The 26126-nt window shown below is 42.6% G+C and overlaps 1 long non-coding RNA gene across 1 annotated transcript; it reads left to right on the top strand.

Moving 5' to 3' along the window:
• The first annotated feature begins 5794 nt into the window (after positions 1–5794).
• On the top strand, positions 5795–25186 carry LOC149976050 (uncharacterized). Its single transcript, XR_016487964.1, has 3 exons — positions 5795–5860; positions 7271–7417; positions 23873–25186. It is a non-coding gene; the product is annotated as an uncharacterized LOC149976050 (long non-coding RNA).
• Positions 25187–26126: the final 940 nt, after the last annotated feature.

Raw genomic sequence — 26126 nt, forward strand, 5'->3', positions numbered from 1 at the left:
TAATGGCATCGGACCGAGGCTCTGCATCTGTCCTTGTGCTCCTAGACCTTAGTGCTGCTTTTGATACCATCGATCACCACATTCTTTTGGAGAGATTGGAAACCCAAATTGGTCTACACGGACAAGTTCTGGCCTGGTTTAGATCTTATCTGTCGGAAAGATATCAGTTTGTCTCTGTGAATGGTTTGTCCTCTGACAAATCAACTGTAAATTTCGGTGTTCCTCAAGGTTCCGTTTTGGGACCACTATTGTTTTCACTCTATATTTTACCTCTTGGGGATGTTATTCGAAAACATAATGTTAACTTTCACTGCTGTGCGGATGACACACAGCTGTACATTTCAATGAAACATGGTGAAGCCCCAAAATTGCCTTTGCTAGAAGAATGTGTTTCAGACATAAGGAATTGGATGGCTGCAAACTTTCTACTTTTAAACTCGGACAAAACAGAGATGCTTGTTCTAGGTCCCAAGAAACAAAGAGATCTTCTGTTGAATCTGACAATTAATCTTAATGGTTGTACAGTCGTCTCAAATAAAACTGTGAAGGACCTCGGCGTTACTCTGGACCCTGATCTCTCTTTTGAAGAACATATCAATACCATTTCAAGGACAGCTTTTTTCCATCTACGTAACATTCCAAAAATCAGAAACTTTCTGTCCAAAGATTATGCAGAAAAATTAATCCATGCTTTTGTCACTTCTAGGTTAGACTACTGCAATGCTCTACTTTCCGGCTACCCGGATAAAGCACTAAATAAACTTCAGTTAGTGCTAAATACGGCTGCTAGAATCCTGACTAGAACCAAAAAATTTGATCATATTACTCCAGTGCTAGCCTCTCTACACTGGCTTCCTGTCAAAGCAAGGGCTGATTTCAAGGTTTTACTGCTAACCTACAAAGCATTACATGGGCTTGCTCCTACCTATCTCTCTGATTTGGTCCTGCCGTACATACCTACACGTACGCTACGGTCACAAGACGCAGGCCTCCTAATTGTCCCTAGAATTTCTAAGCAAATAGCTGGAGGCAGGGCTTTCTTCTATAGAGCTCCATTTTTATGGAACGGTCTGCCTACCCATGTCAGAGACCCAAACTCGGTCTCAACCTTTAAGTCTCTACTGAAGAATCATCTCTTCAGTGGGTCATATGATTGAGTGTAGTCTGGCCCAGGAGTGGGAGGGTGAACGGAAAGGCTCTGGAGCAACGAACCGCCCTTGCTGTCTCTGCCTGGCCGGTTCCCCTCTTTCCACTGGGATTCTCTGCCTCTAACCCTATTACAGGGGCTGAGTCACTGGCTTACTGGGGCTCTCTCATGCCGTCCCTGGAGGGGGTGCGTCACCTGAGTGGGTTGATTCACTGATGTGGTCATCCTGTCTGGGTTGCCCCCCCCGGGTTGTGCCGTGGCGGAGGTCTTTGTGGGCTATACTCAGCCTTGTCTCAGGATGGTAAGTTGGTGGTTGAAGATATCCCTCTAGTGTTGTGGGGGCTGTGCTTTGGCAAAGTGGGTGGGGTTATATCCTTCCTGTTTGGTCCTGTCCGGGGGTGTCCTCGGATGGGGCCACAGTGTCTCCTGACCCCTCCTGTCTCAGCCTCCAGTATTTATGCTGCAGTAGTTTATGTGTCGGGGGGCTAGGGTCAGTTTGTTATATCTGGAGTACTTCTCCTGTCCTATTCGGTGTCCTGTGTGAATCTAAGTGTGCGTTCTCTAATTCTCTCTTTCTTTCTCTCTCTCTCTCGGAGGACCTGAGCCCTAGGACCATGCCCCAGGAATACCTGACATGATGACTCCTTGCTGTCCCCAGTCCACCTGACTGTGCTGCTGCTCCAGTTTCAACTGTTCTGCCTTATTATTATTCGACCATGCTGGTCATTTATGAACATTTGAACATCTTGACCATGTTCTGTTATAATCTCCACCCGGCACAGCCAGAAGAGGACTGGCCACCCCACATAGCCTGGTTCCTCTCTAGGTTTCTTCCTAGGTTTTGGCCTTTCTAGGGAGTTTTTCCTAGCCACCGTACTTCTACACCTGCATTGCTTGTTGTTTGGGGTTTTAGGCTGGGTTTCTGTACAGCACTTTGAGATATCAGCTGATGTACGAAGGGCTATATAAATACATTTGATTTGATTTGATATTCAGACCCCTTGACTTTTCCCACATTTTGTTACGTAAAAGCCTCAGCAATTTTGCAAATATAAACTACTGTTAAAAAGTTTGGGGTCACTTAGAAATGTCCTTGTTTTTGAAAGACAAGCACATTTTTGTCCAGTTAAAATAACATCAAATTGATCAGAAATACAGTGTAGATATTGTTCATGTTGTAAATGACTACTGTAGCTTGAAATGGCAGACTTTTTATGGAATATCTACATAGGTGTACAGAGGCCCATTATCAGCAACCATCACTCCTGTGCTCCAATGGCACGTTGTGTTAGCTAATCCAAGTTTATAATTTTAAAAGGTTCATTAGAAAACCTTTTGCAATTATGTTAGCACAGCTGTTCTGATTAAAGAAGCAATAAAACGGACCTTCTTTAGACTAGTTGAGTATCTGCAGCATCAGCATTTGTGGGTTTGATTACAGGCTCAGAATGGCCAGAAACAAATACGTTTCTTTTGAAACTCGTCAGTCTATTCTTGTTCTGAGAAATGAAGGCTATTCCATGTGAGAAATTGCCAAGAAACTGACGATCTCATACAACGCTGTGTACTACTCCCTTCACAGAACAGCGCAAACTGCCTCTAACCAGAATAGAAAGAGTGGGAGGCCCCGGTGCACAACTGAGCAAGAGGACAAGTACATTAGAGTGTCTAGTTTGAGAAGCAAGTCGTCACCTCACTCAATGACAACAGTGAAGAGGCGACTCCGGGATGCTAGCCTTCTAGGCAGAGTTGCAAAGAAAAATACATATCTCAGACTGGCCAATAAAAAGAAAAGATTGAGATGGGCAAAATAACACAGACACTGGACAGAGGAAGATTGGAAAAAAGTGTTATGGACAGATGAAGTTTGAGGTGTTCGGATCACAAAGAAGAACATTTGTGAGACGCAGAAAAATTGAAAAGATGCTGGAGGAGTGCTTGACGCCATCTGTCAAGCATGGTGGAGGCAATGTGATGGTCTGAGGGTGCTTTGGGGGAAGAAGGAAGGCTATCACTCCATTTTGCAACGCCATGCCATACCCTGTGGACGGCACTTAATTGGAGCCAATTTCCTCATACACCAGGACAATGACCCAAAGCACAGCTCCAAACTATGCAAGAACTATTTAGGGAAGAAGCAGTCAGCTAGTATTCTGTCTATAATGGAGTGGCCAGCACAGTCACCTGATCTCAACCCTATTCAGCTGTTGTGGGAGCAGCTTGACCGTATGGTACGTAAGAAGTGCCCATCAAGCCAATCCAATTTATGTATGTGCTTCAGGAAGCATGGGGTGAAATCTCTTCAGATTAACTCAACAAATTGACAACTAGAATGCCACAGGTCTGCAAGGCTGTAATTGCTGCAAATGGAGGATTCTTTGACGAAAGGACACGAAGGACACAATTATTATTTAAATTAAAAATTCCTGATGGGAGAGCCACTGATCCACTGATCATCCTTGAGATGTTTCTACAACTTGATTGGAGTCCACCTGTGGTAAATTCAATTGATTGGACATCATTTGGAAAGGCACACACATGTCTACATAAGGTGTATGCTTTTCATGAGGTGGAAGGAATTGTCCATAGAGCTACAAGACAGAATTGTGTCAAGGCACAGATATGGGGAAGGGTACCAAAACATTTCTGCAGCATTGAAGGTCCCCAATAACACAGTGGCCTCCATCATTCTTAAATGGAAGAATATGAGATCACCAAGACTCTTCCTAGAGCTGGCTGCCCAGCAAACCTGAGCAATCAGTGTAGAAGGGTCTTGGTCAGGTAGGTGACAAAGAACCTGATAGTCACTCTGACAGAGCTCTAGAGTTTCTCTGTGGAGATGGGACAACCTTCCAGAAGTACAAGAGTCTCTGCGGTACTCCACAAATCAGGCCTTTATGGTGGAGTTACCCGACGGAAACCACTCCTCAGTAAAAAAACACATGACAGTCCTCTTGGAGTTTGCCAAACGGCACCATAAAACTCTCAGACCGTGAGAAACAAGATTTTCTGGACTGATGAAACCAATATTGAACTCTTTGGTCTGAATGCCAAGCGTCACGTCTGGAAGAAACCTGGCACCATCTGTAAGGTGAAGCAAGGTAGTGGCAGCATCATGCTGTGGGAATGTTTTTCAGTGGCAGGGACTGGGAGACTAGTCAGGATCGAGGCAAAGATGATCGGAGCAAAGTACTGAGAGATCCTTGATGAAAACCTGCTCCAGAGCACTCAGGACCTCAGACTGGGACTAAGGTTCACATTCCAACAGGACACCGACCCTAAGCACACAGTCAAGACAACGCAGGAGTGGCTTCAGGACAAGTCTCTGAATGTCCTTGAGTGGCCCAGCCAGAGCCCGGACTTGAACCCGATAAAACATCTCTGGAGAGACCTGAAAATAGCTGTGCAGCAATGCTCCCCATTCAAACTGGCAGAGCTTGAAAGGATCTGCAAAGAATAAATGGGAGAAACTCCCCAAATACAGGTGTGCCAAGATTTTAGCATCATACCCAAGAAGACTCAAGGCTGTAATCGCTGCCAAAGGTGCTTCAACAAAGTACCGAGCTAAAGGTCTGAATACTTATGTTAATGTAATATTTCAGTTTTACATTTTTTTATAAATTAGCTAACATTTCTAAATACCTGTTTTTGCTATGTCATTATGGGGTATTGTGAGTATATTGATGAGAGGAAAAAAACTATTTAATACATTTTAGAAAAAGGCTGTAACCTAACAAAATGTGGAATAAGTCAAGAGGTCTGAATACTTTCTGAAGGCATTGTATGGGGGAATGTGGAGAAGCATAGTGTGGAGGATGGCACACCATTTCATCTCACTTTGTTGCAAAAGTTACTTGTTAGTTAAATACTTGATTCATCCACATTGTTATGGCATTGAACAATTGCACTGAGTCAAACTCTATAGTGCACAAACACTCATTGAGAAAGGTGTGCATTTGTGCGTGATTGTGTGTGTGTGTGTGTGTGTGTGTGTGTGTGTGTGTGTGCGTGCGTGTGTGTGTGTGTGTGTGTGTGTGTGTGTGTGTGTGTGTGTGTGTGTATGTATGTGTGTGTGTGTGTGTGTGTGTGTGTGTGTGTGTGTGTGTGTGTGTGTGTGTGTGTGTACTGTTTGTGTGTTAAGAAGCTCCCTCTTCTGTGGTTGGCATGCCCCCAGTCTGCTGTCCTCTTTTGTTCTCAGCCGGTCTGTGTTCTCTGAGTGACTGGTCCAAATGCCTGCTCTTCCTACACATCGCTCTCTTTTTCTCTGTGTCCTCCTTTTGTTCGCTCCCTCTCTTAATCTGAGGGATTAAGTCGTGTTGGTGGTGGTTGTGGACAAAGCCTAAGAGGTCACAGTTATGCAATCAACCCATAATCCAACAGACATATAGAGTCAGACAGGCTGAAACTATAGCCTAAATGAACTGGTGGGGACTGAATGTTCACCCTTACAATTGACATTGGCAGGTAGAGAGAGACAGACTGACAGTCACACACACACACATACACACACACACAAAATGGTGTGTGCACTGCAGACCTTTCCTCTGTGCCTAAACTAACTTGTGACCCAACTGCACCTATTGTTTTTTTACTACTGTCTCCCTCTCTGCCCGGGGTCACCCTGTTTTTGTCCTTGTGGTTTTCTAGGACAGTGGTGGGTGCGTGATACTGGGACATATGACTTGAACAAGGTCCTGTATCCATGGAAAGAAGGTGAGGAATGATGAAGGGATTTAGGATGGAATGACTGGGGCTTGTTGAATGCACATCATCCACTGCTTTTTACAGGACCAGCCTCTGAAGGCATAGACAGAAACCATACACTCATGACACATACCAGCACTCGCTAGCATACTCACAACCTCTAGATTTAGTGCTAGATTTAGATGCTGGACAGCATACTACAGCTCTGTAGCCATCATTAGCTGTTTTTATGCCAGTATGTTGTATTGTTATTGCTCTGAAATGTGAGCCTGTCTATGGTTTTACTGCAGTTCAGTTTCCCTGGCTAAAGACTGAGGCTAGGGCTGAGAATGTGCTGAGGCTGAGCATGGAGCTGAACCTGGGTTGGGGCTATGGGCTAAGGCTGAGGTGGGGGCTGTAGGCTCAGACTAGGGCTGAGGCTGAGCATGTGGCTGAACCTGGGGTTGGGGCGGTTGGGCTAAGGCTGAGGCTGTGGGCTGAGACTAGGGCTGAGGCTGAGCATGTGGCTGAACCTGGGGTTGGGGCGGTGGGCTAAGGCTGAGGCTGTGGGCTGAGACTAGGGCTGAGGCTGAGCATGTGGCTGAACCTGGGGTTGGGGCGGTGGGCTAAGGCTGAGGCTGTGGGCTGAGACTAGGGCTGAGGCTGAGCATGTGGCTGAACCTGGGGTTGGGGCGGTGGGCTAAGGCTGAGGCTGTGGGCTGAGACTAGGGCTGAGGCTGGGACTGTGGCTGAACCTGGGGTTGGGGCGGTGGGCTAAGGCTGAGGCTGTGGGCTGAGACTAGGGCTGAGGCTGGGACTGTGGGTTGAGGTTGGAAAGAGAGCCCTGTTATGTGGGCAGAAATCCTTCTCCATTCTATTCTGGCTCCCAGGCATTTCTAGAGATGAGCTCCTCATATGTGTGTCGATGTCGAAAGGCTCTTATTATACAGGATTATCAAAACATTTTCATGTGAGATCAGAGAATGTAAGGGACATGAATGGGAACGATGGCCTAGAATACATGACCTTATTTTTTACATGGAGGAGAACTCCCTATTCTAGTGGCTCAGTTCAGGCTACCATTTCAGTTCTGGTTCTCAGTTCAGATTGTGTAATTTCACTGTGTACACATGCTGTATAAGTTTTGGTCAGTTTATAGAAATGGTGGATATCGAGTTCTGTGGGCATGTCTGACATTGTGAGTGTGTTTGTGTGTAGTACAAGGTGACTCTCTACCCTTTTCTATTTCTCTCTCTTTCTCTCTGTGTGGGTAGTTTTCCACTGTGTGCTAGGGAAACTGATGAGACACAAGCTTCGTGACTGCGTCCTTCACAAAAGCAGCTCAGGTTAGCCATGCTCTATGTCAGGTAGCAGTTTCATCCTTCACCCACTTTATCTCTCTCTCGCTCTTTTCCTCTCCCTCCCTCGTTCCCTGCCTAGACACTGCAGCACTCTACTTGGAAATTTCCAGACTGCAGCAGAGAGACTCAGAGAGGAGTAGGAGGGTGTCTGTGATGATAGAGAGAGTGTCGGAGAGAAGGAGGAGAGCAGGGGAGGGAGCGGATGAGAGATTGTATGTGTGAAGAGGTAAGTGATGAGGCTTGACTTTATCACCACATTGAGAGGTACATATTGACCCTTAGTGACACAGGGCAGTGTGTGTGTGTGTGTGTGTGTGTGTGTGTGTGTGTGTGTGTGTGTGTGTGTGTGTGTGTGTGTGTGTGTGTGTGTGTGTGTGTGTGTGTGTGTGTGTGTGTGTGTGTATGTGTGTGTGTGTGTGTGTGTGTGTGTGTGTGTGTGAGTGTTTAGAGAAACTGAAAATAAACTAAAGAGATAAAGAGATCATGGAGGAGGAAACTAATAGTAAAAGAGAAGATGAGAAGCTGAATGTACTGCGGGATACCATAAAGTGACAATAGGGATGGTGAGGAGAGAATGACTTCCATCTGAACAGATGGATCCAAGGAGGGAGATGAAGCAGATGGATAGAGAGAGTGAATGTGTGCCAGGGAGGGATTGTCACATGTGCTCACTCTCCTGCCTCTAGATCACCAGGCTGCTCGTTATGGCGCACGCCTTTCACCATCGTTACACACACCTGCGTGTCATGAGACTCACCTGGACTCCATCACCTCCTTGATTACCTGCCCTATATACAGTTGAAGTCGGAAGTTTACATACACTTAGGTTGGAGGCATTAAAACTTGTTTTTCAACCACTCCACAAATTTCTTGTAAACAAACTATAGATTTGGCAAGTCGGTGAGGACATCTACTTTGTGCATGACACAAGTCAGATTAAATTCAGTTATAATTCACTGTATAACAATTCCAGTGCGTCAGAAGTTTACATACCCTAAGTTGACTGTGCCTTTAAACAGCTTGGAAAATTCCAGAAAATGATGTCATGGCGTTAGAAGCTTCTGATAGGCTAATTGACATTATTTGAGTCAATTGGGGGTGTACCTGTGGATGTATTTTAAGGCCTACCTTCAAACTCAGTGCTTCTTTGCTTGACATCATGGAAAAATCCAAAGAAATTAGCCAAGGCCTCAGAAAAGAAATTGTAGACCTCCACAAGTCTGGTTCATCCTTGGGAGCAATTTCCAAACACCTGAAGGTACCACGTTCCTCTGTACAAACAATAGTACGCAAGTATAAACACCATGGGACCGTCATACCGCTCAGGAAGGAGACGCGTTCTGTCTCCTAGAGATGAATGTACTTTGGTGCGAAAAGTACAAATCAATCCCAGAACATCAGTAAAGAACCTTGTGAAGATTCTGGAAAAAACAGGTACAAAAGTATCTATATCCACAGTAAAACGAGTCCTATATCAACATAACCTGAAAGGCCGCTTAGCAAGGAAGAAGCCACTGTTCCAAACCCGCCATAAAAAAGCCAGACTACTGCACATGGGGACAAAGATCATACTTTTTGGAGAAATGTCCTCTGGTCTGATGACACAAAAGTAGAACTGTTTGTCCATAATGACCATCGTTATGTTTGGAGAAAAACTGGGTGACTTGCAAGCCGAAGAACACCATCCCAACCGTGAAGCACGGGGGTGGCAGCATCATGTTGTGGGTGGCAGCATCATGTTGTGGGGGTGCTTTGCTGCAGGAGGGACTGGTGCACTTCACAAAATAGATGGCATCATGAGGTAGGAAAATTATGTGGATATATTGAAGCAACATCTCAAGGTCTTCCAAATGGACAATGACCCCAAGCATACTTCCAAAAGTTGTGGCAAAATGGCTTAAGGACAACAAAGTCAAGGTATTGGAGTGGCCATCACAAAGCCCTGACCTCAATCCTATAGAAAATGTGTGGGCAGAATTTGAAAAGTGTGTGTGAACAAGAAGGTCTACAAACCTGACTCAGTTACACTAGTTCTGTCAGGAGGAATGGGCCAAAATTCACCCAACTTATTGTGGGAAGCTTGTGGCTGGCTACCTGAAACATTTGACCCAAGTTAAACAATTTAAAGGCACTGCTACCAAATACTAATTGAGTGTATGTAAACCTCTGACCCACTGGGAATGTGATGAAAGATAAAAGCTGATATTAATCAATCTCTCTACTATTGTTCTGACATTTCACATTCTTAAAATAAAGTGGTGATTCTAACTGACCTAAGACAGGGAATTTTTACTAGGATTTAATGTCAGGAATTGTGAAAACCTGAGTTTAAATGTATTTGGCTAAGGTGTATGTGAACTTCCGACTTCAACTGTATGTCACTCCCTTAAGTTCCTTCCCCAGGCGTCATTGTTTCTGTTGAAGTGTCATGTCTGTGCGTTATTTGTGTTTCTTATTTTGTATTATGTTGTGTTAATTTATTAAAAACACTCAGTCCCTGAACATTCTTCCCGACTCTCAGCGCACTCGTTACAGAATGACACCTCCCCAAAGGGGAGTATCTGGGAGTGTTTTTTTGTTTGTTTTGGAGATGATGTCGGGTCCGAGTGTCAGAACCAGAGCTACCAGGGAGGCCTCAGCCGGTTTAGAAAGAGAAGGTGGTAGGAGTATAGAATTTGTGGCTCCAGGCAAAAAAATCTGTTACCTAAAAGGGTTCTTCGGCTGTCCCCATAGGAGAACCCTTGGGAGAACCCTTTTTGGTTCCAGGTAGAACCCTTTAGACTTCCATATAGAACCCTTTCCACAGAGGGTTCTACATGGAACCCAAAATAGTTATATCTGGAACCAAAAAGGTTTCTACATTACCTGGAACCAAAAATGGTTCTCCTATGGGGACAACCAAAGAACCCTTTTGCAAGCCTTTTTCTAAGAGTGCAGGGTGCTTTTATCGCTCATTGAGCTCTGCAGAAACACATGCACCCCTCTTCATGTGCAGGACCAGCGAAGCACTGCAGTACATTGCATGGGATTAACACACGCAGGTGTCAGTAGTGTTCCCCACAGGTAGATGTATGAGCAGTCCACAGGGAAATCCCAATGCCCCCCTCTCTCTCTATCACACACACACACACACACACACTATAGCTCATCTTTGTGCCCACTTACAATCATGCATATTTACAAAGTGGTTCACTTAACACACACACACACACACGTATGCACACATACACATTTCTCAAACACCCATAAACACATACAGACCCTTTGTGGGATGTGGTTGAAAATCTCATATCTGATACTCACCTGCTGAGGTGAATGCTTACTCACCTATAGGCAGAACATACTGACATACTCGCTACAGAAAGTATGCTAAACTACCACCCACATGCATAAGGCCATTGTGTACAGTACATATACACTACACTCAGCAGCTAACTTAGTGTCAGTGACATTAGACAATAATACCAATACAATACCGCACTATTGTACCAAAGCAATTACCGATATATGATATACCAATCGAATCAATGACTATTCATACTTGGTCCCTTTATTACTTCCTGTATGTTATATACACATAGCTGAGGCTAAGGCGGTGAGGCTCAGGCTCAGGCTGTCAGACCCCTGGCCTCTGTGAATAATTCACTGTTCAGTTTCCATGTAAAACTGAAGTTGTTTGAGTGATGTTTACTCGTCTTGCTCAGGTTCTAGGGGCAAAAGTTGCTGAATGTTGTTTTATTGAAGAAGCCCTGGCCTGTAGCACACATTGCCACACACACACCAGCACTCTTCCATAGACTGTCAGATTTACAGTACCAGTCAAAAGATTGGACACACCTACTCATTCCAGGGTTTTTCTTTATTTGTACTATTTATTATATTGTAGAATAATAGTAAAGACATCAAAACTATGAAATAACACATGGAATCATGTAGTAACCAAAAAAAGTGTTAAACAAATCAAAATATATATTTGAGATTCTTCAAAGTAGCCACCCTTTGATTTGCACACTCTTTGCATTCTCTCAACCAGCTTCATGAGGTAGTCAACTGGAATGCATTTCAATTAACAGGTGTGCCTTATTAAAAGTACATTTGTGGAATTTCTTTCCTTCGTAATGAGTAATGAGCCAATCAGTTGTGTTGTGACAAGGTAGGGGTGGTATACAGAAGATAACCCTATTTGGTAAAAGACCAAGTCCATATTATGGCAAGAACAGCTCAAATAAGCAAAGAGAAATGAGAGTCCATCATTACTTTAAGACATGAAGGTCAGTCAATGCGGAAAATTAAGAACTTTGAAAGTTTCTTCAAGTGCAGTCGCAAAAAGCATAAAGCGCTATGATGAAACTGGCTCTCATGAGGACCGCCACAGGAAAGGAAGACCCAGAGTTACCTCTGCTGCAGAGGATCAGTTCATTGGAGTTAACTACACCTCAGATTGCAGCCCAAATAAATGCTTCAGAGTTCAAGTAACATACACATCTTAACATCAACTGTTCAGAGGAGACTGCATGAATCAGGCCTTCATGTTCAAATTGCTGAAAAGAAACCACATTAAAGGACACCAATAATAAGAAGAGACTTGCTTGGGCCAAGAAACACAAGCAATGGACATTAGACTGGTGGAAATCTGTCCTTGAGACCAAATTTGAGATTTTTGGTTCCAACCGCTGTGTCTTTGAGACGCAGAGTGGGTGAACGGATGTGTGGTTCCCACCATGAAGCATGTAGAAGGAGGTGCCGGGGTGCTTTGCAGGTGACACTGTCAGTGATTTATTTAGAATTCAAGGCACACTTAACCATCATGGCTACAACAGCATTCATCAGCGATATGCCATCCCATATGGTTTGCGCTTAGTGGGACTATCATTTGTTTTTCAACAGAACAATGACCCAAACACACCTCCAGGCTGTGTAAGGACCATTTGACCAATAAGGAGAGTGATGGAGTGCTGCATCAGATGACCTGGCCTCCACAATCACTTGACCTCAACCCAATTGAGATGGTTTGGGATGAGAGTGAAGGAAAAATCAGCCAGCAAGTGTTCAGCATATGTGGGAACTCCTTCAAGACTGTTGGAAAAACATTCCTCATGAAGCTGGTTGAGATAATGCCAAGAGTGTGCAAAGCTGCCATCAAGGCAAAAGGTGGCTACTTTGAAGAATCTCAAATATGAAATAGTTTTTGATTTGTTTAACACTTTTTTGGTTACTACATGATTCCATATGTGTTATTTCATAGTTTTGATGTCTTCACTATTATTCTACAATGTAGAAAATAGTAAAATAAAAAAACCCTGAATGAGTAGGTGTGTCCAAACTTTTGACTGGTTCTGTATTTCAAGTGCTACTTAAAGGGGTGGCTATATTTAGTTGTTCAGATATTTTTACCCTCCTATTTGCTCATATAGTCCCATACCTTCCATGAAGGGTCTGCCAAGTCAGTAGGTCGGTTTTCCGGTCCGCCCACGTGTTGCCTTGGTGATGCCGTTTTTCCTAGCAGTGGAATGTCAGGATTGTGACCTTGGTCTGAGGAACGTGTTGCAAGGTCTGAGAAAAGCTGACAAAAACTATTTTAGGAGTCTCACTAACTTGTTCATCCCTTGTCTTCCCCCTCCCCCTCTCCTTCCATACCCTGGGAAGCAAGCCACTCGCTCTCTGCAATCTGCAGGTCAGAACTTGCTTGACTACCATGCAGAATTGCTGTGCACTGCCTGCCGTTATTAGAAGGAAGTTGAGATGGAGTTACACTGTATTAACTTTGACTGCAGTGTCTGTCTGCTGTTATAAAGTTCCACTACAAATGCTCACGTTATCAGTCAACTGAAATCATTGATTCACGTGATAATTCACTCACTTTGTTTGCCAAACCCTGAAAGGAAATATTAATTTCCTTTACTTGCTTCCCTGCGTATGACATCTCTGCTTTTCACACACACTCATGCACACACACACACACACACACACACACACACACACACACACACACACACACACACACACACACACACACACACACACACACACACACACACACACACTGATTCTCAAGGATACATCTTCACACAGCCTTTGTCACACAGTGAGTGCGGGTGGTAGTTGACTGATCTGGCCCTGGAACATTAGTGGCATGGGCTGTTGCATGGAGACATGGGGCCATTACTCAGGGTGACAGCAGTGTGACATTGGAGCTCAGTGAGGATCCAGTGTTCACTTTGGTATCCATTTTGGCTGGACATTGAAACAGTATGACACGACTCGATGGTGACCTATTTCGTGTCTTTCACACTCTGGATTGACTGTTGTCACGAAGAACTCCATGCATGTTGAAGTGAGTCTGAAACGTTGGTGAAAGCAGATGCACTCTGGTTGACCCATAGTGGAATCGGAGGGTGCTCAGGCTGGGGCAAAGCTATACATGGGCCAGGCACACTTGGGTTTCCAAAGATAGACCCAACACCATAGGGCAGACCAGAAAAGGACTAGAGGTGGATGTAACATTACATATTGACCACAGCCGAGATTTTCCCTCCTCTCTCTCTTACCTTCTAGCCAGATCACAATAGCTACTGTTACGTGCCTAGAACATTGAAGATGGACCCAAGGCCTCCTGTGAGAAACCACAGTGGTGTGTGTGACTGAGTTCAGAGGGAGAGAATGAATTAGTGGAACAAGCCATGTAACAAGGATCCCAAAGGGATGACATGTTAAAAATTAGCTAGGCGAGAAGCATACTTAGTGAGAGGTGTATTTGTGTAGTATGGGGTGTTCATGATTGAATGTCAGTAGTGGTTCAGGCCGTGTCAGTGTGTGTGAGGCGTGCTCCAGTGAGAGGGCTCCAGAGCCCTCCTGTCACCACCAGGTCTGGGAACACACAGCAGTCCAGGTGTCCGCTCCTCAGGCTGACCCTACCAGGAATGTAGAGTATGCAGCCTGAAAGGCCATTGCCCAGGGGTCAACACAAACACAGACTCACAAGCACACACTCACTGACTTACTCTTGCATGCATGCACAAATTCGCTCACTCATTCACTTCCACATTCACACTATAGGGCCCTATAAAATCAAATTTTTTGTTTGATTTGTTTTTTTTCCCAAATTAAGTTTGCTCAGTTTTGTTTTTCCAATATTCAGTTTTTCCCATTTTTTCAGGTTTTTACTCTCAAAATCACACTTTTTTTGTATATAAAAAAACAACTAAATTGGATGTTCGAAGTCCACAACAATGCCTCAACCGCATAATTTATTTTGGGGTGTAGTTACCCTTCAATTTAAGTGCGCACCAGCCAGATGTTTTTTGGTTAGCTTAGCTATGTTTCTGTAGCCCTCATGGGATTGCAGAGTTTGCAAGAACAAATGGTCACTGGATTGGTGCAAATAATCATGATATCATTCTGCTAGTTAGGCATAGGCTACTTTGTAGTTAACATTTCCTTGAGAAGGTTTTTGGGAAAGCCTTTCCTTTTTCTACCAGAAGATGGTTATCATTAAGACATCGCTAACGGCTACCCAAAGTGTAGACATACACGCTCAACACACACACACACACACACACACACACACACACACACACACACACACACAGCAGGGGCATTCCTGTGCCGTTTCAGAAAGTTTCAGGAAAATATAAATCAGTCACAGGAGGTTGGTGGCACCTTAATTGGGGAGGACGGGCTCATAGTAATGACTAGAACGGAATTAATGGAATGGTACTGAACTCATCAAACACATTCTATACCATTCTGTTCACTCCATTCCAGCCATTATTATGAGCCGTCCTCCCTGTGGAATCACTGATGCATTTTGTTCATGTCTTATGATTAACTTAGGCAAATTATTAGTTCAATACATTTAGTTGATTTCCAATGAAGTTCCATACATTTTTGAATATTGTTGAATTCCATTTTAATGTCTAGATTTTTGGATTCCGTCGGTGTTCTCCGCAAAGCAGATTTTATAGGGCCTTAACACTATCTTGTACACACTTGTCATGACTCTCACTCCTGGGTGAGAATCAAAGATAGCCAGCCAGCTACCAGTGGGAGTGAAGAATTTGCAGATTGTTTTTTAAAATAATTAATTTCATGTTACAGCAACCATATGCTCACGTTTTTAACAAGGGTTTACGCGTACAATATCCAACCAATTTCAACTGATTGGATATCGGTGGCTCATTCAATTTAATAAGGAAGTTAAATTGCCCCACAAATACTTTCAGGTGGATCTTTTGAATAATATCCACATTTATTTGTCCAACCAATGAGGCAATTTAAACTTTTCCACATTAACCTAGATACTACGCTTTCAGGTTAATTAAAGTTTAATTCCCAAATAGCCTATACAGGTTTGATTTATCATTACAATTGATTAATCAATTAAATTAGCTTTTGCAAGCTCATGAGGCCATATCCCAAAGTACTAATCCAGTATTGACAGAAGCCCCACCTTCGCGAGAATCCCATGTGGTTTCAGCCCTCAGGAATAAGTGACCCGTGGTGGTAAAGAATCACCAGTATTTATTTCATGTGACAGCAACCATACTCTCACATTTGTAAACAAGGGTTACACTTAGGATACAAACAATCTTAACTGATTGGATATCGGTGTCACATTTAATTTATGAGACATTTTTAACTTTTTCACATTAACCTAGATGCAGCAATGCTTTTAGGTTAATTCAAGTGTATTTCCCAGATAGCCTATACAGGTAGGATTGATCATTAACATTGATTAATCATTTAAATTTGCTTTTGCAAATTCATTCACATTCAACTCCCACATTACTGATCCAGTATTGATGGTTCATTAACGTCTTTAAATAGATTTAAATCGTTTTTGCAGCTTCCAGCGACTCAAACTCCAAAATTTGAAAAAAATATATACATATATGTATAATGTGCAAGCCATCAGAGGGGGTGGTTCCAAGTCCCCCGTTAGTTAGTGAACCCTTACCCATAAAAGGATTGATCACTGACCTCAGCAGCGATACAAATGCTCTCCAAAATCAACCATCGGGCGCAGGCGCTCTCCAGTTTAGCACTGATGTATTGCCATCAGAGGTTGTCATCGATCAAGTACCGTAGTGCTCAGCAGAAGCATGTATGTGCAAGGATTGGCTAATTATCAATGGATAGGCGGAGAGAACCAAGCAACTAATGACAAAAGCAGAAAATTAAAACATTCTGCTAGCCGAGGAACTGCGTTTAAACGGAACAATTAAAAGTAATTGCAAAAACCTATGACGATGAACTAGCACAAACTCTTCAACAAAATAGTTTTCTACAGGACCAACTCGATTTAGCCAAAACAAAATATGATGTAGTCCGGGGGGAGTGGGGCCGGTTTTATGACTTTAACAACCGGTCGTAAACTTTCTCTCTCTGGACCTGCAGTATGGAGAAGACAAAAATCCCTTGTGTGTAGAGAGAGAATCTGCTGCCAAAACGCCAACATCCAAAAGTGGATAATGAGACAATATTTCCAACATAAAGAATGTGGGAAATGGTTGGTGGGGATCCAAACAATAAGTATTTTATAATAAGTTTATTGTTTTGTGATATCATTAAGGACAGTATAACTAAATAGCTGTAACTCTACAAATGTATAAGTCCCAGTTATCAGATTTACATCTACATGTTGTAAAACTTACATGATTAAATATGAAACTATTTGTGAGAAGATGAAGTGTGATTTTTGCCTTCCAAATGAGATAATTGCTTTTCATAGAAACGTTTTGTCAAGTCAGTAACCATGCCCATGTGAGCACAGACATTGTGGCAATGTAATGGAACTGCCCTCCAAGACGAATGGTTAGACTCTACCAGACCAGAATAGGTGCAGCGCAAGCTAAATACATTACAAATGGCAAGACCCTCAAACTCTCAACGAGTGAAGGTGAAGACTATACCAAACATTCTCAGTCTACAGCTGGGTAATGTAAAGTAGTCTAGAACTTTGACCAAAGACACCAGGAAGGTCTCGGCAAACCAAACAACCATTGGTACATTTCTGATGTATCTAGTCTAACGGACACTCATAGACAAAGAAACCTGCTACAACTGAGGATAATGTGACCTCTAGTGGACAACCAGAGACTTACCTAACCAGAGACTTCTGTCAAACTGACTCCCCATAGATGGACCAGGCGATTTCTACAGAGAGACGACAAAGACAGACAAGCATAAATATGTGTTGCATTTCTAAATCCGAATGAGCGATTGTTAGGGTGCTAAATATCCATCTTTACGATAAGCGTATTTTCCACTTGTATGTACAATGAGTTCCCTCTTTGTCTCTCCTGCTCTCTTTATCTTGCCCCTCCCTTTCATTGTGTAAGAAGGCATCATATCGGGTTAGTCCACTATGGACTTTTCATTGCATTATGTTAGTAATCAATTCAACGTATACCGTGTGTTTATTTTTTTTACCTTTATTTAACCAGGTAGGCTAGTTGAGAACAAGTTCTCATTTGCAACTGCAACCTGGCCAAGATAAAGAAAAGCAGTTCGACACATACAACAACACAGAGTTACACATGGAGTAAACAAACATACAGTCAATAATGTAGTAGAAACAGTCTGTGTGTGTGTGTGTGTGTTTATGTATTTCTGTGTGAGTATTTAGTTAGTAAATAAATAATTAAGCCAATATGTGTATCGCTAAATTATCATTTGGTTATTTGAAGACAACAACATTCAGAATAAGACTGAAATTAGATAAAAATGATTAATGAATGACTGGTATGATAACGATATATTCTGATATATTCTTGAGTTAATTTGGGAAATGGTAACTCATAAAACAACCTTTTTCCGTGGTGCCCCAAGATTGCTAATGAGTTAATTGTTACATGATTAATATAATCACGTAATAATTAAACATAGTTAATTGATTTGATAAAATAACCATCATCACATTAATGATAGTCACGTCACGACACACTGCACCAGTTTGTTAATAACAGTCCAACTGTTAACACACATACTCCCATTCATACTCCCCTCTGTGCTACTCTGTTGCTTCACAATTGTCGAATTATTGACTCAATTAGTCAATCTACTGCTCTTATACCCCCACACACTTCTAAAGAATTCCCTTCAGTCACCTAACAGGTTTGCTTCAGACTCCTACTCTGTTACTTCAGAATGTCCTACTAAATGGCTTAATAAATCAATCTACTAGGCTACTCTAAGGTAATACCCTCCCACACTGCTTTGCTTCATTTTCAACTCTAGCCAGTACCATTGAGGAATTGAATGTGTGAGGGAGTATGTTTTTGTGGAAATGGTGTAGTGTGTTTTGGTGGCAATGCGAGCAGCTGTAGACTATGTAGGTGTGTGTTTGTGTGTGATTGTGTAGCTGCATGCAATCCCTGATTAAGTGTACTCTATGTGAACGGACTAACTCACTCAACGTCATGGGGTTTATTGGATGATTAGCTGTATTGGAGCATTGCAAAATTCAGGAGAATACACACACACACACACAGAGAGAGAGAGAGAGAGCGAGAGAGAGATGCAAGGGAACTGGAATATCAGATAACACAACAACATGCTTCATATGCCTCTCTCCAGCCAACCACAGGAAGGATTTCTGCCGACTGTGACTAACAGATTATGTTTACCCCATTTTCCTGGAGGCAGAACAGAAGAGTGTGTGTGCCTCTGAGAGGGAACGAGAAATAGTCATTCAGAATGAGTGTGGAGGCCACAGGACAGAATCAGGACACACTGTGCTCATGACCTTTGCAACCAAACAGGACTTAGCTTGCACTTTTCAAAAGTGAATCCAGTCCAACAACTTAACACATCAAAACAGTGTGTGGTAGTCACACACACACACACACACACACACACACACACACACACACACACACACACACACACACACACACACACACACACACACACACCATGCTAACATGTGATCTTTCTAGGGTAAGGGGTTGCTAGGGCTGTGATATTGACAGTGCTATACACTGTATGCACAAAAATGAGTGGATTCGGCTATTTCAGCCACACCTGTTTATGACAGGTATATACAATTGAGCACACAGCCATGCAATCTCCATAGACAAACATTGGCAGTAGAATGGCCTTACTGAAGAGCTTAGTGACTTTTAACGTGGCACCGTCATAGGTTGCCAACTTTCCAACAAGTCAGTTAATCAAATTTCTGCCCTGCATGAGCTACGGTGCTGAAGTAAAAATTGTCTGTCCTCGGTTGCAACACTCACTACCGAGTTCCAAACTGCCTCTGCGAGCAACGTCAGCACAAGAACTGTTCATAGGGAGCTTCATGAAATGGGTTTCCATGGCCGAGCTGCCGAACACAAGCTTAAAATTACTATGCTCAATGCCAAGTGTCGGCTTTAGGGGTGTAAAGCTTGTCGCCATTTGACACTGGAGTAATGAATCACGCTTTACCATCTGGCAGTCCGACAGACAAATCTGGGTTTGGCGGATGCCAGGAGAACACTACCTGCCCCAATGCATAGTGCCAACTGTAAAGTTTGGTGGAGGAGGAATAATGTTCTGAGGCTGTTTTTCATGGTTCGGACTAGACCCCTTATTTCCAGTGAAGAGAAATCTTAAAGCTACAGCATACAATGACATTCTAGATGATTCTGTGTTTCTAACTTTGTGGAAACAATGAGGTCCATACAGAAATGGTTTGTTGAGATCGGTGTAGAAGAACTTGACTGGCCTGCACAGAGCTCTGACCTCAACTCCATCGAACACCTTTGGGATGAATTGGAATGCCGACTGCGAGTCAGGCCTGACTCACCCAACGTCAGTGCTCAACCTCACTAATGCTCTTGTGGCTGAATGGAAGCAAGTCCCCCCAGCAATGTTCCAATATCTAGTGGAAAGTCTTCCCAGAAGAGTGGAGGCTCTTATAGCAACAAAGGGGGGACCAACTCCATATTAATGCCCATGATTTTGGAATGAGATGTTCGACGAGCAGGTGCCCACATACTTTTGGTCATCTAGTGTATACAGTGCCTTCAGAAAGTATTCACACTCCTTGACTTTTCCACATTTTGTTGTGTTACAAAGTGGGATTAAAATTGATTTAATTGTAATTTTTTTGTCAACTATCTATATAAATACTGTCAAAGTGGAAGAAGAATGCAACAAAAAAATTGTGTGGGGGAGGGACAAAAGGCTCAAATATCTTGGTTAGATAATTATTCATCTCACTGGGTCAATGCATATTAGAATCACATTTGGCAGCGATTGTAACTGTCTTTCTGGTGCTCCTGACTGGCACAGTGGTCTAAGGCACTGCATCGCAGACACCCTAGTTCAAATCCAGGCCGTAATCACAACTGATTGGGAGTCTCATAGGGAGGCACACAATTGGCCCAGCGTTGTCTGGGTTTGGCCGGTTTAGGCTGTCAATGTAAATAATAATTTGTTCTTAACTGACTTGTCTAGTAAAATAAAGAAAATTATTTAAGAGCGTGCACACCTGCATTCTACAATATTTGCCCATTATTCTCTGTCAAGTTAGTTGTTGATCATTGCTAGACAGCCATTTTTAAGTCTTGCCGTAGATTTTCAAGACGATTCAAGTCAAAACTGTAACTCACAAATCAACATGGTAAGCAACTCTGGTGTATATTTGGCCTTGTGTTATAGGTTATTGTCCTGCTGAAAGGTGAATTTGTCTCCCACTGTCTGTTGGAAAGCAGACTGAACCAAGTTTTCCTATAGGATTTTGCCTGTGCTGAGGTCTATCCCAAAAAACTCCCTATTCCTTGCAAATGACAAGCATACCCATCACATAATGCAGCCACCACCATGCTTTGAAATATAAAAAGTGGTACTCAGTGATGTGTTGTTGGATTTGCCCCAAACATAATGCTTTGTATTCAGGACAAAATGTTAATTTCTTCAAAGAGCAGCAACCTTAAAGAAGAAAGGGTCTAAAACAACTGTTTAAGGAGCTCCTTTAGCACCTCGGACTCAGTGACTGCCTGCAGGGAGAAACTTTGAAGCGGGGCAGGGGAAACAGAGGGAGAAGCATCGGAGATAGTCGCATTAGAAGGGGTGGGAGATGAGGACATGTTGGATGGGCAAGTAGGCATGGCTGAGTCAAACAGGAATCCTGACTCAATGAAGAGGTGGTTAAAGAGCTCAGCCATGTGCTTCTTGTCAGTAACAACCACATCATCAAAATGAAGGGACATGAGCAGCTGTGAGGAGGAGGGTTTATTCTCCAGGTCTTTAACCGTTTCCCAGAACTTCTTGGGGTTAGACCCACAGAGAGGGAACTGCTCCTTAAAGTAACTAACTTTGGCCTTCCACATAGCCTGAGTGCACTTATTTCTCATTTGCCTGAATGAGAGCTAGTCATTCTGAGTATGCGTGTGCCGAGCCTTTTGCCAAATGCAATTCTTGAGGTGGAGTAACTCTGCAAGATCACGGTCGAACCAGGGGCTGAACCTGTTTTTAAATCTAATTTTCTTTATGGGGGCGTGTTTGTTAACAATACCACTGAAAATATCAAAAACGAAGGTCCAAGCGTCTTCGACAAAGGGGATCAAGCTGATTCTATACCTTTTACAGAGGCCAGTTCATGAAGGAAAGCATGCTCATTAAAGTTTTTTAGCAACTGTCTATGACAAATCAGGACAGGTCGTTTCACTGAACAGCCATTACAAACACAGGCTGTAAAACAGTGATCACTAAGGTCATTACAGAAAACACCAGACTGATACCTATCAGGATTATTTGTGAGGATAACATCGAGGAGAGTAGCCTTTTCTGGGTGTTTGGAGTCATACTTTGTGGGATTGGTAATAATCTGAAAAAGATTTATGGAGTCCCATTGCTTTAGGACTTGGTCAGGTGGTTTAAACATGTCCCAGTTTAGGTCACCTAGCAGGACAAATTCAGACTTAGTGTAAGGGGCCAGGAGAGAGCTTAGGGCAGGTAGGGTACAGTCCTGTGCTAATAGAGGACAATAGCACCCAGCAACAGTCAACAAAGAGCTATTTGAAAGTTTAATGCTTATAAACTCTGTAGCTTTTTAAAAATCACCATTGGCCTCATTGTGAAATCCCTGAGCGGTTTCCTTCCTCTTCGACAACTGACTTTGGAAGGACGCCTGTATCTTTTTAGTGACTTGGTGTATTGATACACCATCCAAAGTGTAATTAATAACGGAGCAATGCTCAAAGGGATATTCAATGTCTGTTTGTTTAAAACATTCTACCAATAGGTGCCCTTCTTTGCGAACCATTGGAAAACCTCTCTGGTCTTTGTGGTTGAATCTGTGCTTGAAATTCACTGCTCAACTGAAGGACCTTACAGATAAGTGTGTGTGTGGGGTACAGAGATGGGCAAGTCATTTAAAAATCATGTTAAACACTATTATTGCACACTGAAAAAATGTTAAGCACATTTTTACTCCTGGTATTCTGTGTAGATCAGTGACACAAAATCTCTATTTACTCCATTTTAAATTCAGGCTGAAACACAATAAAATGTGGAAAATGTGTGGATACTTTCTGAAGGCACTGTATTTCCTGGCCCTGGCTGTGTTTACAGTGTGTTAATGCAGCCTCAGCCTTCAAGTACTGCAGTTGAGTATTTCCATGTGAGCTGATAGAACTCCCTAATGTCTCTCTGACTAGTGTTTTTCTTTCTCTCCCTTGTTTTCTTTGGACCGGTTCTGTGGGGTGTGTGTGTGTGTGTATGTGTGTGTGTGTGTGTGTGTGTGTGTGTGTGTGTGTGTGTGTGTGTGTGTGTGTCTGTGTGTGTGTGTCTGTGTGTGTGTGTGTGTGTGTGTACGTGCGCATACCTGGTAGTGCTTTTCAACTTTGAAAGTTTTGCAATACTGTAAGGTCTTTGGTTTTTGTCAGCAGTAGCCCTGTGTTTGAGCTCCATGTGACATCCTGTAATACACGTGCCTTGTAGGAGTTTTACTGTTTTCATAACTCTCTCACTCTGGCACTCTGGGTCATATGGAGCTCATTAATGTGTGGAGGGCTGCTTGAGAGAGCTATAGTGCTTAGAAATATTGTGGCTAAACCTGCTAGGACTTTCTACCATATGTTGGCCTATGCGTATGGAATGCATATAGGTAATACACAGAACACATCAATAGTCACATATGCAATGTTCGATTTCAAAACTTGATAATGAGATTTGACTTTTATAAACTGCCGGCTGGGTGACCAGCAAGTGTTTGCTTTATGTCTCTCCTCTGTATAAATCTAATCTGTGTAGGCTATCTTTACAGATCAGAGCCTGTGCTGTCTCACACAAGCTCAGTCGTCGAGCCCCAGGTCTGGAGACAACCCCTTGGGAAAAATACCAGAGAGAGCTCAAGTTTCTTAGAGAGGAAAGACAGAGAAGTTTCGGGTTAGAAAGAATGTTGTTTTTCTCTTTCCTTCTCTCTCCAAGGCTCTCCCCCTCCTCTCCCCTACACCCATCCAGCTTCTAAAGCATGCAGTACAGTATATTGTGTCAATATTGGAGTCTGTTCAAATTAAGAAAAAAAAGTGTTGCATTCTTTTCAATGCTGTTTATTAAAACCACAAAAACAATCACACTGTAAATAATGTAATTTAGTAGGTGAAACATTTGTTTGACAGGGTACAAAAATTCATGTCACACCACATGAACCACAGAGCTAATGTGTTGAGTGTTCTGTCCTTTCTTGCAGACCACACGCAGAGTTAAAGAGGAGATAAAAGAGACCCAGAGTGGTTCCGACTGGGCCCAGAGTGAAAGAAGGAGCAGAAGGTCCAGTTCATTTACCACAAGGTATGTAGTCCACCAGTGGATTTGCATAGCAATGAGCGAGGAGAGACACTTTGGAATTATCCCTGTTTGAAATATTCTATTTTTTCACATGGTTTTCAGACACGTGTGATGTTTCATATGTACATTTTTCACATGGGTTTTTCCCTCGTAAATGTTTTGCCCCCCACGTGACTTATTTTTACCTCACACTTATTTTGCATCACTTCCAGCTACGTCTGGTTTCCCATCCAGGGCTGACCAGGACCACCCCTTCTTAGCTTCAAAGGCAAATCTGCAGTGGGATGCCTCGGTGTTATCTTGCTGGAATGAATATGTTGAAACTTGCAACTGGAAAAAAGGCAGCGAACGCAAAGGCCAGGGTAACAACCAAAGATAGGAAAATTGCAAGAAAGGGGAGGCATTTTATTTAATTGCGTTATCAGAAAAATGTAAAAAATCACTGAAAGAAACATTTTTGCATCCATCTACAATTCATTTGTTCTCGCATTGAACAATTATTTCCTTGCAATATTTTGTTTTGCTATCAATACTTTTGGGTTCATGTTTAAATTTCAATATCATTCTTGTTTGTAGTACTAAGAATTTTGTTCTCGACTTCAGAAGTTTTGCTTAATATTAATGGCACAAAAGTAACTCACTCACTAGAGGATTGCACCATACAATAACACTATTACTAAACGTGTTTAAAGCAGCTATCCTTAATTGAAACATTAACAAAGTGTCTTCAGTTTCAGTTTCAGTAAAAATCTAAGAGATGAGGCTGGAGAAACTCTCAAATCTATAAAGTGCGCTATGGATTCAAGGACTGACCATTTATGATATCAAAATTATATTTCTAACCATGTTTTTAGGCTATACAGTGTTTGTTTAGATGTACTTTGTTCACAAACATTGGGGTATATGGGGAAGTTTTCTTACATGTGAAACTGAACATTTGATTTTCCATGTGGTATTGCAAGTTCACATGTGAAAAACAATCACGTGAAAGTTTTTCACATATGAAACTGCTAAATAGATATTTACATATGGAGTTTTCTTACATATGAACCTGCAAATTACATTTTTTTCAAATGTGATAGATACAATTTCATTATGATTTGAATCAGTTACATGCTTCGTAAACAACAGGTGTAGCTAACAGTAAAATGCTAACTTAAGGGTCCTTCCAAACAATGCAGAGAGAAAAAAAATGAAAAAAATAATTGAAAAAAAATAACATGAGGAATAAATACACAATGAGTAACAATAACTAGGCTATACACGGGGTACCAGTACCAAGATGATTTTCAGGGTTACGAGGTAATTGAGGTAGATATGTACATATACTGTAGGTAGGGGTAAAGTGACTAGATAACTGGATAGATAATAAACAGTAGCATCAGCGAATGTGATGAGTCAAAATAGTTAGCGCAAAAAGGGTCAATGTAGATAGTCCGGGTAGCTATTTGGTAAACTATTTAGAAGTCTTATGGCTTGGGGGTCACAAGCTGTTTAGTTTTCTGATGGTTCCAGATTTCGGGACCACTTGCCATATGGTAGCAGAGAGAACAGTCTATGACTTGGGTGGTTGGAGTATTTTGCAATTGTTAGGGCCTTCCTCTGACACCGTCTGGTATAGAAGTCTTGGATAGCAAGGAGCTCAGCCTCAGTGATGTACTGGGCCTTATGCACTACCCTCTGTAACGCTTGCTGTCGGATGCCAAGCAGATGCCATACCATATGGTGATGCAGCCAGTCAAGATGCTGTCAATGGTAGAACTTTTTGAGGATCTGAGCTACCATGTCAAATCTTTTCAGCCTCCAGAGGGGGAAGAGGCATTGTCGTGCTTTCTTCACAACTGTGTTGGTGTGAGCGGACCATGTTAATTCCTTAATGATGTGGACACCGAGGAACTTGAAGCTCTTGACCTGCACCACTATGGCCCCGTTGAAGTGGACGTGCTTTTCTCTTTGATTCCTGTAGTCCACGATTAGCTCTTTTGTCTTGATGATGTTGGGGCGGCAGGGTAGCCTAGTGGTTAGAGCGTTGGACTAGTAACCGGAAGGTTGCGAGTTCAAACCCCCGAGCTGACAAGGTACAAATCTGTCGTTCTGCCCTTGAACAGGCAGTTAACCCACTGTTCCCAGGCCGTCATTGAAAATAAGAATTTGTT

Source organism: Oncorhynchus mykiss, chromosome 17 (genome assembly GCF_057628025.1).
Source record: "Oncorhynchus mykiss isolate SJ-2025 chromosome 17, ASM5762802v1, whole genome shotgun sequence".
NCBI classification, from domain to species: Eukaryota; Metazoa; Chordata; class Actinopteri; order Salmoniformes; family Salmonidae; genus Oncorhynchus; species Oncorhynchus mykiss.